The sequence below is a fragment of the Cystoisospora suis genome, assembly GCF_002600585.1.
Source record: "Cystoisospora suis strain Wien I chromosome Unknown contig_1733, whole genome shotgun sequence".
NCBI lineage: Eukaryota > Apicomplexa > Conoidasida > Eucoccidiorida > Sarcocystidae > Cystoisospora > Cystoisospora suis.
Genome location: NW_027154533.1, coordinates 20,610 through 33,109, shown reverse-complemented (window position 1 = coordinate 33,109; position 12,500 = coordinate 20,610).

The window sequence follows — 12,500 nt, the reverse complement described above, 5'->3', positions numbered from 1 at the left end:
CAAGGCCCCCTGCCGCTCCACAGTCCAGTAAGCACGGCCCGGGACTCGACGTGACCTGGGGCGCCTCCTCGGCGAGCTCGCTCGGGCTCGTACCATAGGTTTGGCACAGTTTTCTCTTCCCCGTAGGCTAGACAGTTCAAAATTGGGTTGAGAGTGTAAGGATCATTGTAGGCTTGCTTGTGCAGCGATCGGCTATGGAACTGCATTCGACTGCAGGAAGCTCTGCCGCCTTCTCCAGCTATCCCCAGCAGCCAGTGACTAGGGTGTCACGCTGACTGACGAAGCCGGCTACCTTCTTGCCGCCGGCCTGTCCGGGTGGAGACAGCAGCAAAGCAGAACTTTTGTTGGACTCCAGCCCTTGATACTACAGAAGGTACAACGCAGCTAAGGCTGGCGAAGCAACCACCACTGCGGCTCTCTGTCTCGCTTTCTTCTGTCCGCACCCACCAGTGCCCGTCGTATTAGCGAAGTTTTCTGCCTTTCCTCGAACCTGCCCCGCCCCAGGAAAATAGACCCCGGAAAGCTCTGGGACGGTCTGAACTGTGTGCAAGTTTTTATCAGATTTTGCGCGACGTGAAGGCACGGGCTGCGGTACCAGGATGTGGAGCAGCGTATTCGACGCCCACACCGCTCCGGTGAGCCAACAGAAGCTGGCGCCCACTAGCCCCAAAAAGCGGCTGAGTTGAGAGCCAGCACATAATTTCTAGCTAGCGTTCCCGCTTCCGCCTCGAGTCTACTGTCAGGCATGCTAACTGGGGCCATCAGGCATGGCGGAGATGGTGTCCGGAATCCCTCCCTGGGTCCTGCTCGGATCCACTCTATAATCTCTCCTGGTGATTTGGGGCTCCTGCACTACTTGGCTTTTGTCCAGATGAGTGCTGGTGCGCCCTTTCTTCTCTTGTCTCTTATGAATGGAAGTCCATCAGACCACCAACACGTACCCTACTGTCCGACGGTGGGTTCTTGCACTTGAGTTACGTCGGTCACCCTGTACTTGTGAGAGGAGCCGCAGACGCGGAGGAGGAAGTCACCCACTTTTCCTGCCTGGCATCAACAGCAAAAACCGCCAGTCAGCTCGTGTGTCCTTTCCTGACCCGCTTCTTCGGATCACTCAAGCCAAGAACGAAACTGTGTACTGCTTCCGTATCGGCTGCCGGGCAGGCAGGCGAGTAGTCGGACGATCAGGGTAAGCTTCGATGGCGGCCCAAAGGGAGACGCAACAGACCGTACCTTGTACGTGCAAGGGACGATGAGGTAGTCACTCTTAAGGGTGCCCTCACGAGGTTTCAGGACCGCCGAGAATGAGACCTCCCAGTCCACCTATACGATTCAGAAGGTATGCGCACCGAGCGGGTTCCTCGACTAGCATAGAGCTAGCTGGCACTCTTGTGCTTCCCGCGTCCAGACACCGATCCGGTCTCCTTATTTTGTGGAGGGATAGTGGAAGCGCTTACAACAAAAGGCGTGTAATCGACGATAGCCTGTGTTGACACGGTTGTCCCACTAAGCAGGTATATTGCCATCGAGCTCCCCATGAGATCCTGTGCAGCAGCCCGCACACAAGAAGACACGGGTGCACTGTTGTTTGAACGGCTGATGAGGAGTGGACTACGAGACCCGAGAGTGAACTGGTCCCCCTGAAGAACTTCTTAAAGCCTACACGGCGTTGCTGCTCGTTTCGCTGCACGAGCAAGGCGTAAGCAGAGAACGGTTCGGCAGGCAGGTGAGAGTCTCAGGAAGATGTTGAGTCGAAGGACCAGGGCGCTGAAGTCAATCCGCTACTGAACTTATCTATGCGTGCGCCGCCGATCCCCCATAGCTTGCAATCGAGGGGTGTGCTAACCTGCTCACACGCGCCTCTCCACTTCTCCTCGGCACGGCTCAACGTGATGTCTAGGTGCACCTCGTCCTCGACTGTGAGCAGGTAACATGGGTTGTTCTCCCAGCATAACGACGCGGACAACTTGTTTCGAGCTCGAGATACTCGGTTGTCCGCCTGGAGACGCCCTGTCACCGTTGTCGCAGGGGGCTGCTGTAAGAACTTGGACTGTGGTCTTTCCTCTGCCCCCACGGCTTTGATGCCGCCCGTTCTTGTCTCGCTGATTGGCGAATTGTCCTCTTTTCTAGCCATCGGGCTAGACGGCGCAGATGAAGGGCCGCTTTCGTGGAAGCTCCCTGTTTCTGTTTCCACCACGTTCGGTGAAGCTTGCAGCTTAGTCAGGGCGAATACTTTAGAGGGATCTCTGGGTAGCTCCCGACCACCTGCGAGGACATATCCGACTTAGGCTCGCGTGATGCTGCAGCCGAGGCGCGGCGCGTCCACCCTCCCACGAAATGGCAGCAGTGTTCGACTGTTAGCAATGCAGCCCGAGCAGCCTTGGGGAGGCGACGATCATCCCTACCGATTTTGTCCTGAGTGCGGCACGCAAGAGGCTTGGCACGCAGCTCTGGGGTTCGCAACTGTCTGCTGAACAGGTGAGCTCCACCCGCAGTGTCAGGCGTCCAACGCCCGGCGAAGAGGAAGTTTGGAGCCTTGCTGAGGTCAATCACTTGCTGAGGAGGGAGGAAAAGACCACAGGAATTTGGGATATTCTTTGATGATATTGTCATGAAACGTCGCTGAGCTTGTTCTTGCACGGGCGGACGCCGGGATTTCGTGCAATGCCGAGCAGCGACGATCCCGGTGTTCCTCAACTTCCTGAGAGCTTTCGGGTTTCTTCAAAAGAACCCCAGACGGGACTGTCCATCGGGGCACGCCGACACGCCGCTACTCACTATCCATACCCTGATAGGTTTGAGAGATGGATGGATAGATTAAAGCTAGATAGATATAGATAGATACAGATGGATAGATAAAGATAGGCAGATATAGATAGACAGAGATCCAAGGTTCAAAGGCTCTCCAGGTGCTGACTACTACGGGGATGCAACGAACGTCGGCTGTGTCCGGCTCCTCTCGGACTGTACCTCGGGCGACCGCAGGGAAAATTTCAGCGCCCAACGTGAGGTTACTTCGCCCTCTTTCGCCCTTCATGTGAATCAGTACCTTCAGTGGCTTGTCACTGAAGATGTGTAACCTGAATGCCCCTCGATTTCCTTTCTCTGAGACCGAGGGGACGACAACAAACGGATCCTGAGTGCACATCCAGAACCAAGAACGAACCATCTCTCAGTAGCAGTCATTGCCTGCGAAGTGGACACCACGGTAGATCCTACGATCAACCCAGGGAACGCCTAGTAGCCCGTTCACTTGCGGCGCGAGTCCGCGTGAACTATAGGGCTGCACTGAGGTGCTACCTGCCTGCGCGGGGGCTCCGTCGGTGCGGCTCTTCATTTCAGCGCCTGCTAAGGGTTGCTTATCGCGTGAGAGACTCCAGGGAGTCTGTGAGGGGTGTACACGCTGGCCGAGAAAAGCAACTGGAGTCAGGGGGGGGACCCCCCACGGCCCCCAAACATATCGCCGCCTGGGTCTTGACGGAGGAATCTTCATCAAGTGCCTTCTGTTTCGCGTTTGAGTACCTCGACCGCTGGAAGTCGGATGTGGATGCAGGCGGTGTCGTCGGAGGTATAGGTGCTTTCAACGTGCCATTCATCTGCAGGTACCTGTTGTCACATAACAGCAGCTAAAATCCACAGCTTGGTGCAATGCTGAGACTGGCGAAGGAGGGGGGCGCTCTCCGCCTTCAAGGGTTGCTTCCTAATGTGAAAGAGCGAGCCACGGGGAGAGATCGCAAAAAGACTGTCGCGCTCACTCCTGGGTGGCTCCATCCCCACTTCGGGGGAGGCGGTTCACCTAGGGCGAGAAGGAATGCGAAGGTAAAGAGTAGCGGCTCAGTCGTCGCACACGTCATGGCTTTTCCCTTACTTGCAACTTCGGCCGAATATAGCGTAGGCGAGTGCCTTCGTAGGAGTATTCACTGTCGGGGCCAGGAGGAGCAACGGCTTGCGAGGTTTCCGGAGTCTTTGGCCCACCAGGGCTGACCGCAGCTCTGACGGCATATATGAGACGCAGTCACCGTCACAACATGGGGGCGGATCGCATCCTTCATTGACTTAAACCAGGACGAAGCAAAAACAGTTTGTGCCCGTGCGAGAACGGAGCCCTCTGGTCGCTGTCGTCCGGACTCCTGCAGCAGGATGAAGAGCAGGCACTTTCGTTTCGAGCATTTTCCGCACTAACCTTCGACTGTTGGCTGCTGTATCGGAGTTGTCGGACTCCCGGGAGGGGCTACTTGGGTCGCTGATGGTACAGGTCGTTGCGAGTCGTGCTTGGCCATAGCAGCGTCTTGAGAAGAGCCGAGACAGCAAGAGTCCAATCTGTTCGGGAATTATTGGGACAGGCCCGACAGGGGAATGTGGACAGGGCGTGATAAACACCTCCGGGAGTGTGCCTCTGCTAGCACATTGTAGGCAAGGGGGGGAGACGAATTGTGAACGCAGGAGAAAGGTACACAGTCCAGATTCAGACCTGCTGGGGGGCTGCCCGGGGAGGCACAGGCGTCTGACAACTGAGAGGACTCCAGTGTGGAATGCCTTCACTCAACCGCTCTCGCCACTCAGACCCCTCGGACTTTTTGTAAGCCGTGCCGTCGGGAGAGACCGTACATATTCCTCCTCATCTGGCACCATCGCCCACCTTCGAGGACTCTCGGCGCTTCTTTGTCTGGATTCGTTCTAATTTCATTCTGATCGTTGTGAAACGGTATCTGAAAGCAAGGATCGATGAACAGCTTCTTCACATTGAAAGCCTTCAGAACTGAAGGAAATGCTGGACCGAACCCGACACGGCAGGCAACACACAGCGAGAGAAGGTTCCCTGTAGCTGCCTGGTACGCCTGCTGGCGGCTGCCAACAACACCTGCGGGCAAACTGAAGCAAGTTACGAATTATAATAGTTTTAACTTGTACGTGCCTTTTTCGTGCCACGCCGATCACTTCTTACCTGGGATCCAGAAAGAAAACATACTGGGGATTGAGTGCCCAGGAACTATTCACGGCCAACCGGTGAGTCAGGTTCTCCTGAAGAAGACGGCCTCCTGCAGGTTAGTCGTTGGTCACAACACGACACTGTTGGGGCACGCTGGTTCCTGGCGTTGGAGCTTCGCGGAGCCACGACGAGCCAGCAAGGCATCCGCTTCGACTCGCAGCCTTCCTGTTGCGCCGAACAGGAAGACACCTCCGTTGGCAAGCACGCCCGACAAGCGGCTGCCCGCCTCGCCAGGACGAATGAACAGGTGCCCGTGGTGTAACTGAAGACTTGCGGACTTACCCGCCGTCAGGATATTCCAGGAACCCCGGAAGGCTTCCTCGTGGGGGAGCGGTAGCGGGTGCACTAGTAGCTACGCAGTCAGCGGAACAACGCAAAGCGACACCTCTGGACTACTGCTAACATATTTCTCAAGAGGGCTTGTCTGTGAAAGCCTAAAAAGCACGGTCGCCCGCATCGCTTGCCGTACGTGTCCAGATGTGAGGGGCGCGACCCAACGCCCGCTCACCCGACTCGCTTCTTACCAGCAGCTAAGAACACAGCCCGGCGTGAAGCAAATACTCCCGCCCTGATCGTACTACGACCAGTGCGCTCGAAGTCGTGGCGTGAAGCCCTCAACGACTCGGGCATTCTCACCGGTACAGTCGCAAAAATCCTCAGGACGAACTCTCGGTCGCAGGCTTTTACTTTATCTAGGCTAACATTCTGATAACAGACAAGAAGCAACTTTCGTCCTGCTGGGAGCCAGTTCGGGCCGGCACTGCATCCTTCCTGGCGCTTGTCACCTCCATCCCCAAGCCCTCGGGGCGACCTGCCACCAGCTTGTTGTCCGTCCGTCCGTGCGCGCAAAGCTGGTCTCCACTTTCCAGCCGTGCCGGTGATTGATGAACCCCCTTTGCAAGAGGGAACGCGAGTGCAAAGCCTGCACTTTGCAGTGACTTCGCGGGAAGGCGCCACTCTGACTGTGGAGGCGGCAAGAGGACAGGTTGCGTCGGGATCGCCACTTGTGCCGCTGTTCGGAAGACTCTCAGTGTGGTCTGGCGGAACCGCTCGCAGAATGCAACGGGAGCCATCGCACTCCCAAATACGGTAGGGGGCCTGCAAGAAAAACCGGGATGACAGCCTCCACTGCTGCAACAGGTGTAGCCCTGTCCGTACGCAGGCACCCCAGGTTTGAGGTTCTTCAATGTGTCAACCTGCGCTCACAGAAAGTAGCCAAGGAGCTCTTTGCCAGGCACGTCACCTTTCTGATGCAGGGCTGAAAATCCTAAAGAAAGAAGCAGCCTTTCTACGCTTACACGGAAGCGCATTTGCTCGTCCGCATCGGACACTACTACAGAGCCACCCCTTCCTAGGCGGTACACTGGAGGGCCTAGGTGCAGCAGGCGCCAGCCATACACGTATTACTGGGTCCGGGTACGCAAGCCTACAAAACTGACCTGGGGAGCGTCAAACAGGGCAAAGCTTGTGGGGACGAGCGGGGTCCGTGCCACGTCAGCTTCTACCACCTGCATCAAACTGATAAAAACCCCGACTTCAGTGCTTCTGTTGTTTATGCTTCCCCTTTTGCCGCTGCGGGCTCCTTGATGCTCAGCATTTTCACCCGTCGGCTCCGCCTCTCCAAGACGTTTCCCGCACTCGTCTCCTGCCTCTGGTGCAGCTGGCGTCAGTGCTGCCACGACCTGCTCGGGCGTTGGGAGGGTGATGAGGTACATTGGAGCGTTGACCCAGCAGCAGTCCGGCTCGTGCAGAATTTCTTGGACAACGCAGGAGGTGCCCCCCACCCTGCCGACTATGCTGCAAGGCTGCGGAGGCAGCGAGTCGCGTGGCTGTCGCCCACTCTCAGACCGTGGAGCTCCACATGGTTTCCTCTGGACTGAGTGTCTCTGCGAGGCGGGAGCTCCGGCGGCCACAGCATGTGATCCGTCCGCTCTCTGAGGGCCATCAGCCGGGCCGCCACAGCTGTCTTGAGAAGCTCCAGAAGCTCCTGTAGCTGATGCCTCGGCTGCCGGAGCAGGCCGAACGCTTTCAGATCCCAACATGTCTGCATCCTTAGTCACCGGAAATGGTAGAGCTGCTTGTTCGGCAGAAGTGGCGGCGCGCACCGAAGCGTCGCAGACAAGACTGCCCGGACTGGCGTCGCCGGTCCCGCCACTCACCAGACCAACCTCTGTCGGCCGGCTCGAGGGAACCGCGACCTTAGAAGAGCCTCTGTTTGTGGAGGAACAAACACCGATCAATGCAGTTCAGAGTGGGTCCCACAGGTGCATCCAGTGTGAAAGTGCTGGGTCACGCTAGGTGAGAGGAGCTTCTCGGACTGGTGCATGACGATGCAGTAGATTAGCGTCCCGGACAGGACGAGATCTGTCTCCCAACAAGCTGTACAAGCCGCCTTTTTGTAGGCGACCTTCCCACACAGTCAGTTTTTGCAATCCGCCTTCTGTGGTTTGCAGTGGCTGATTCGTGTCCTCTCGAATCCTGCTCCAGGTGACGCACCTCAGAGCTCCGAAGCTGCTGACTGCCCTAGCGCGGCTCATGTACTTGGCAGACCAGCAGCGCGGCAGACCCACGGCGGTTTTGCCCCTCCATTCATTGGCATGTTGGAAGGCGAATATATACTCGTCTGTTCCTTCGTACGCAGAACTTCCCGCCGGAGCTGGACCGACTCTGTCCGCGCTAGGAACTGTAGTGACTCGAGCGCCGTTTGCGAAAGAACGCACATTACTGGGGATTCTGGATGATTCGGCGAGAGAGTCGAAGAGATAGCACAACTTCAAGCTGTCAAACACTCGAGCAAAATCCTCAAACCTGATCCAGAAAGTACCTGCCCAGGAGACAAGCCGCAAGTTGACCGGGAGCGGTGTGCAGCAAACGAGACCCGACCAGAGACTGGGGTTGCCGTTTGCTGCTCAGATATTTACAGCCCTGTCCGGACTCCCCCCCCGCTGAGCATTTTGAAGAAACACACATGGCTGTGCCTGGAAATTGAGAGCTATGCGATCTCGCAACGAGTCAGACGTCCTAGCCTTCGCTCTTGGTGGTGTAAGGGCGGCGCCAGGGTCCTAGCAAACGGCTGAGCTGGGCTCCTGCCGGATGGAGGGTTACTCACCTGGCTCCTGCCCAAACCGGTAATTTAGTTTGTCTTTCAAATCTGTCCACAGGCGAAAGACGGAAGGAGACATTGCTGGCCAGCTGTCGAGGTTGAGTCGCTGTCCTGTCCACTCGTGGAACTGCGGTGGTCACAAGCGAATACAAGAGCGATGTATTCCCAGTCGTACAGCACAAACACGCTGTCTAAGGGAATCACCAGCTGCTGATTCCACAATTTTTCTCCTGTCAGCCCCCTAGAGCCACAGGCGACTGATGCACTGTTCCTGAGTTGCAAAGGGGTTGTCTGTTTGTATCAACCGCACACGAGTGAACCTACTCGTGTTACTGATTCTGGGAAGGCAGTATATTGTCAGGAAGACAAAGTGCTACACACGCTAGTGCCAGGGTCTTATTCTCGTTCCGAAAAGGTGGACTAAAGGAAAGACCGGCTGACTCCATCCTGGCAGAGCATCGTCCCAGCCGGCTGTTCGGCTTCAACAAGGCGGGCAATGCAGTGTCTCCCCAAGCTGTCAGTCAGCCATTTTGGCGCTGTTGCAGGAATAGCTGAGAAAACAGCCGTAGCGGGGACGGCCTCATTGGGGCTTTTTCTCGACTCCACATTGCTAACAACGGTTGTCCACGTACCAGGATACTTGCTCCAGATGCGATGATAATCCGAAAATTCTCCTCGCCAAACCGGCTGGCCCCACGGGTTCAAGAGGCGCACAAGCCTGATTGCCTCTGACTGAAGTCCCAACGCAGCACATATAGAATCAGCAGGTTTCGCCGAAGCACATTTTCCAGCCCGTGCTGGTGTGTCAGTGCAGAGTGGTCCTGACCTCGGTCCGTTCACTTCTGCCGCACTCAGATGAAGCTGGAGCCACAGCACCGGAGTCTATGTACAGCATTGTCGGGCCGGGCGGACCGTCATAACAGGTGTTCTACGCCTCCCTGGGAAAACCTTATTGTACAGGTCCTTGCTCTGCTGGCGGACTGTGCTCCGTTCACATCTGCTTCGCTCTAAGCGTATGCTGCGAGCTGCCAAGGGGTTTTTCCTAACCTCCACTACATCCAGAATGCAGTAAGGCCTGTCCAGTAGAATGTTGTCCCTCGTTATTTCTGGGCTTGCCACTGCGGGGGAAGCATCTGAGGGGCCGCCAGTTGCTGCGCTTCGGCGCAGATTGCCCCTGTCTCCAGTAGTAACAACCATAACCACGTCCCCCATGGCGCTGCAGCTGAAAGGACCGTCACGCTGACAACCGTGACGATGAGTGACGTTCGGTAACGCTGCTGACCGCAGCCAGACAGTTAGGGACACTCAATGGATTGACACCGACGGGCCATCCAGATCCTCCGGCAGGCCCAGGAGTACACACACGTCGCGGACAAGGGCGGTGGCAACTCGTGAAGTAGACTGCGAGTCCGGGTCCCAAAATCTACATGCGTCCGTCGTTCTGAAGGCTTCAAGATCGCTGGCAGTGCCTGGCATCCCGTGTCGTCGTTAGGAATGCAAGCTGGTGGAGTGAGCTTAGATCAGCATCTCAGTACGGAATTCCCGAAGTGTTAAGCACGGGTACTGAGACAAGTCACCCACCTGCATAGCACTTTCCATAAGGATTCCACACCCTCATTGGCAACCTGTTTGAAACTGACTTCCTCGCCTGAGAGGCAACGCTCTGGCTCACACGCACTGCCTGTTTGCCTGCTAGTTCGACGTCGACGCGGGCCGGGAACCCCGACGTGTTCCTACCCAGCAGAGGTATTCTCTCTGCACCCACTCTTAGGGTGACTCCACTTTCGCGGTACTGAGCTGAAAGCAGTTTTTAGCTCTGTGGTGCAAGCATTCCTAAGGGACTATTGGAAGACCATGATTAGTGCTCGGTTTGACAAACCGGACCGAAACACGACATAGCCGCCGCCGCAGGCGACGTCGCTTTCCTACCGTGGAAACGGTTTGCTGCTGACCTGCGCCTCCAGTAAGGTCAACAAGAATGTCTGTAATGCTTCTGTACAAAGAGGCCGACAAAAGACCACACCTCGGTATAGAGCGGTGCGCTGCTCTGCACAACATCGGGCGGGTGAGGTCTCGGTCGCCTTGGCCAAAGCGGTTCTAGCAAGGTGGAAAACCCAAACTCAGTCTTTGTGGCGAGTGCCATTCTGTGCGCGCCTGTTCACTCGGCTCAGGCAGAGGCCACGACCAGTCCTAACTGGCATCCGCACAGCAAGCCGCAGAGGCCCGTGAGGGTCACGGACAGCCGGATGGAGGTTCGCACGCTGTCACAGCACGAGCGAAGGTGTCTTCTCATTCAACAGATCATGTGATGAGGAGATGTTCACGCACTTGTCACATATGGCCTCGTATGACCCAACAAACTTAGCATACGCCTTCTCGATGAGCGGCAGCCACATTTCTTCCGGTTGATTACAGCTGCTGTACCTACAAGAAAAAAACGTGCGGGAAATCGCAGAGAAAGCCAGTGGTGTGCCAGTGGCCCCAGATCACTTGTGAGTTTGTTTCCCAGTACAACCTCGGAAGCAGTTCTTTCAGTACGCATGTTGCGGTTAAGATACTAATGCTAAAGTTCATTGCAGCGACCGGGCTGTGAGGTTTTCTCTCACTCGAAGGGTCTCTGTCGTGTGAAGCAGCGGATGGCAGCTGGACGAGAAGAGTTATTCTACATGACTCTCGCTGATCGGCACAGAGAAAAAACTTCTCGTCCGACCAGAGGTGCAGCGGGCGTCTTTGTGTAGGGGACCCACAGTAGACAGAGCTCCTCAACGCCCTCCCCGTCAGTCATCTCTTCCCTGGATTCTTCACTTGGCTCCGCTGAGAGTCGCACAGCTCTTCCAACAGCATCCTCGGTGTCTCCCAGTCGTCCACGACGTCCTGTTACTAGAGTGCGTGCCTCACTGCGTGGAAAGCCGCCGCCGCCGTCTCGGGCAAGGTCTTCACTCTCGGGATACCTCTCACGGCTTTTTTGCTTCTTGGAGCTCGGCTGCTTAGTCTTTGGTTGGAATCCAAACTGAATCGGTGACGTGAAGATCGTATTCCGATGACGGTCGTGCTTGTCGTGTGGCGCAGGCGGTCGAGCGGTGGTGTGCTGATTCGCTCGTCGGACGGATGCGTTGGTATTTCCTGGCGCCTCGGCTTCTTCGGGAGACATCGACTTCTCGTCAGCTGGGAGACTGTCACTAAGGTCCGCGGCTTGCGGAGCGCCAGGACCACTTTGAGAGCTTTCAAGAGTGTCTGTTGGCCTGCTGGATGGAAGTAGAGTGTCGATGAAGAACCGCTGCCACTCACCCAGAGGACCGTAGAAGCAAAATCCAACCAGGCCGTGTTCTCTGGACGCACGGAGCAACAGCCTGTATTGCTGACGGAGTGGGCAAAATTTGAGACGTGGCTTTTCCGTTTCCAGTTCTGCAGCGGCACTCCGACTTCTGCGGAGTTCTCTTCTAGTGAATGAATTCAAAGCCGAATGAGAAGAGAGGCAGACAGTCTGTCGTGGAGTGTTCCTATGTGACCCGAGAGCTGGGGAGAGATCTTGCAAGAAGGAGTGGTGTAAACGGGGGTGACAGTGATAATCGCTCATCGTTTCTATAGCCAGGACTCGTGTTCACTCGTAAGCAATGCCGGCTGATAAGTATCTCAGGCCGACACCGTAGAACCACTTGGGAGAGGCTCACCGCCACCTGTCAGCATGTCTAATCATTCTGCGCAGTACGCCTGGACAAGAAGCCACCAGGGCGCAGAGAGCTCCAGTGAAATTCGTATCCGGCAGCTGCCCCTGCTGGATTGTCGAAGGCGGTCGCCGCGAGCTGAAGAAGACGAATCGCTGCTGGGCAAGGGCCGGGGAGTTTCCGCACGCTCTAACCCATCGTGGCGCTTGATGTGTATCCCCCTTAGAGGTTGGAGCCTGTCCGGCAATTGCGTAGGATGGGAGACGGCTAGGGACCTGCGTGCAAGAGACACATAGATCACCCTGGGTCAAGTGCCACCCTGCGCCAAAGCGCTGAACAGATGAAAGGGAGGAATGATAGGGGCCTGCGTGCAAGCGACACACAGATCATCCTGGATCAAGTGCTGGCCCCGTGCCAAAGCGCTGAATACATGAAAGGGAAGGGTGATGACGAGAAGCCCATCAGAATGCATGGCCGACCGTGACACACGGCGGGCACACCGCTACCGTGCTGGCTAAGAGGGAAGTCACAATACCCTGAGGTTGCGGAAGCGCTTTCTCGGATCCGGAGGAGTCTGTGTCCACTTTTTTGACTGATGCTGAGAGTGCTACGGCAGCACGCCTTGTGATATCTCACATTTTCGCTGCCCCTGCGCCCTCAGTCCGTCCTGTCTGCCGGTGCCAAGAACTCGAAAGGATGTCGTACCTTGTACAGAGCTTCGGGCGACGCGCAGAAGCTGGGATCT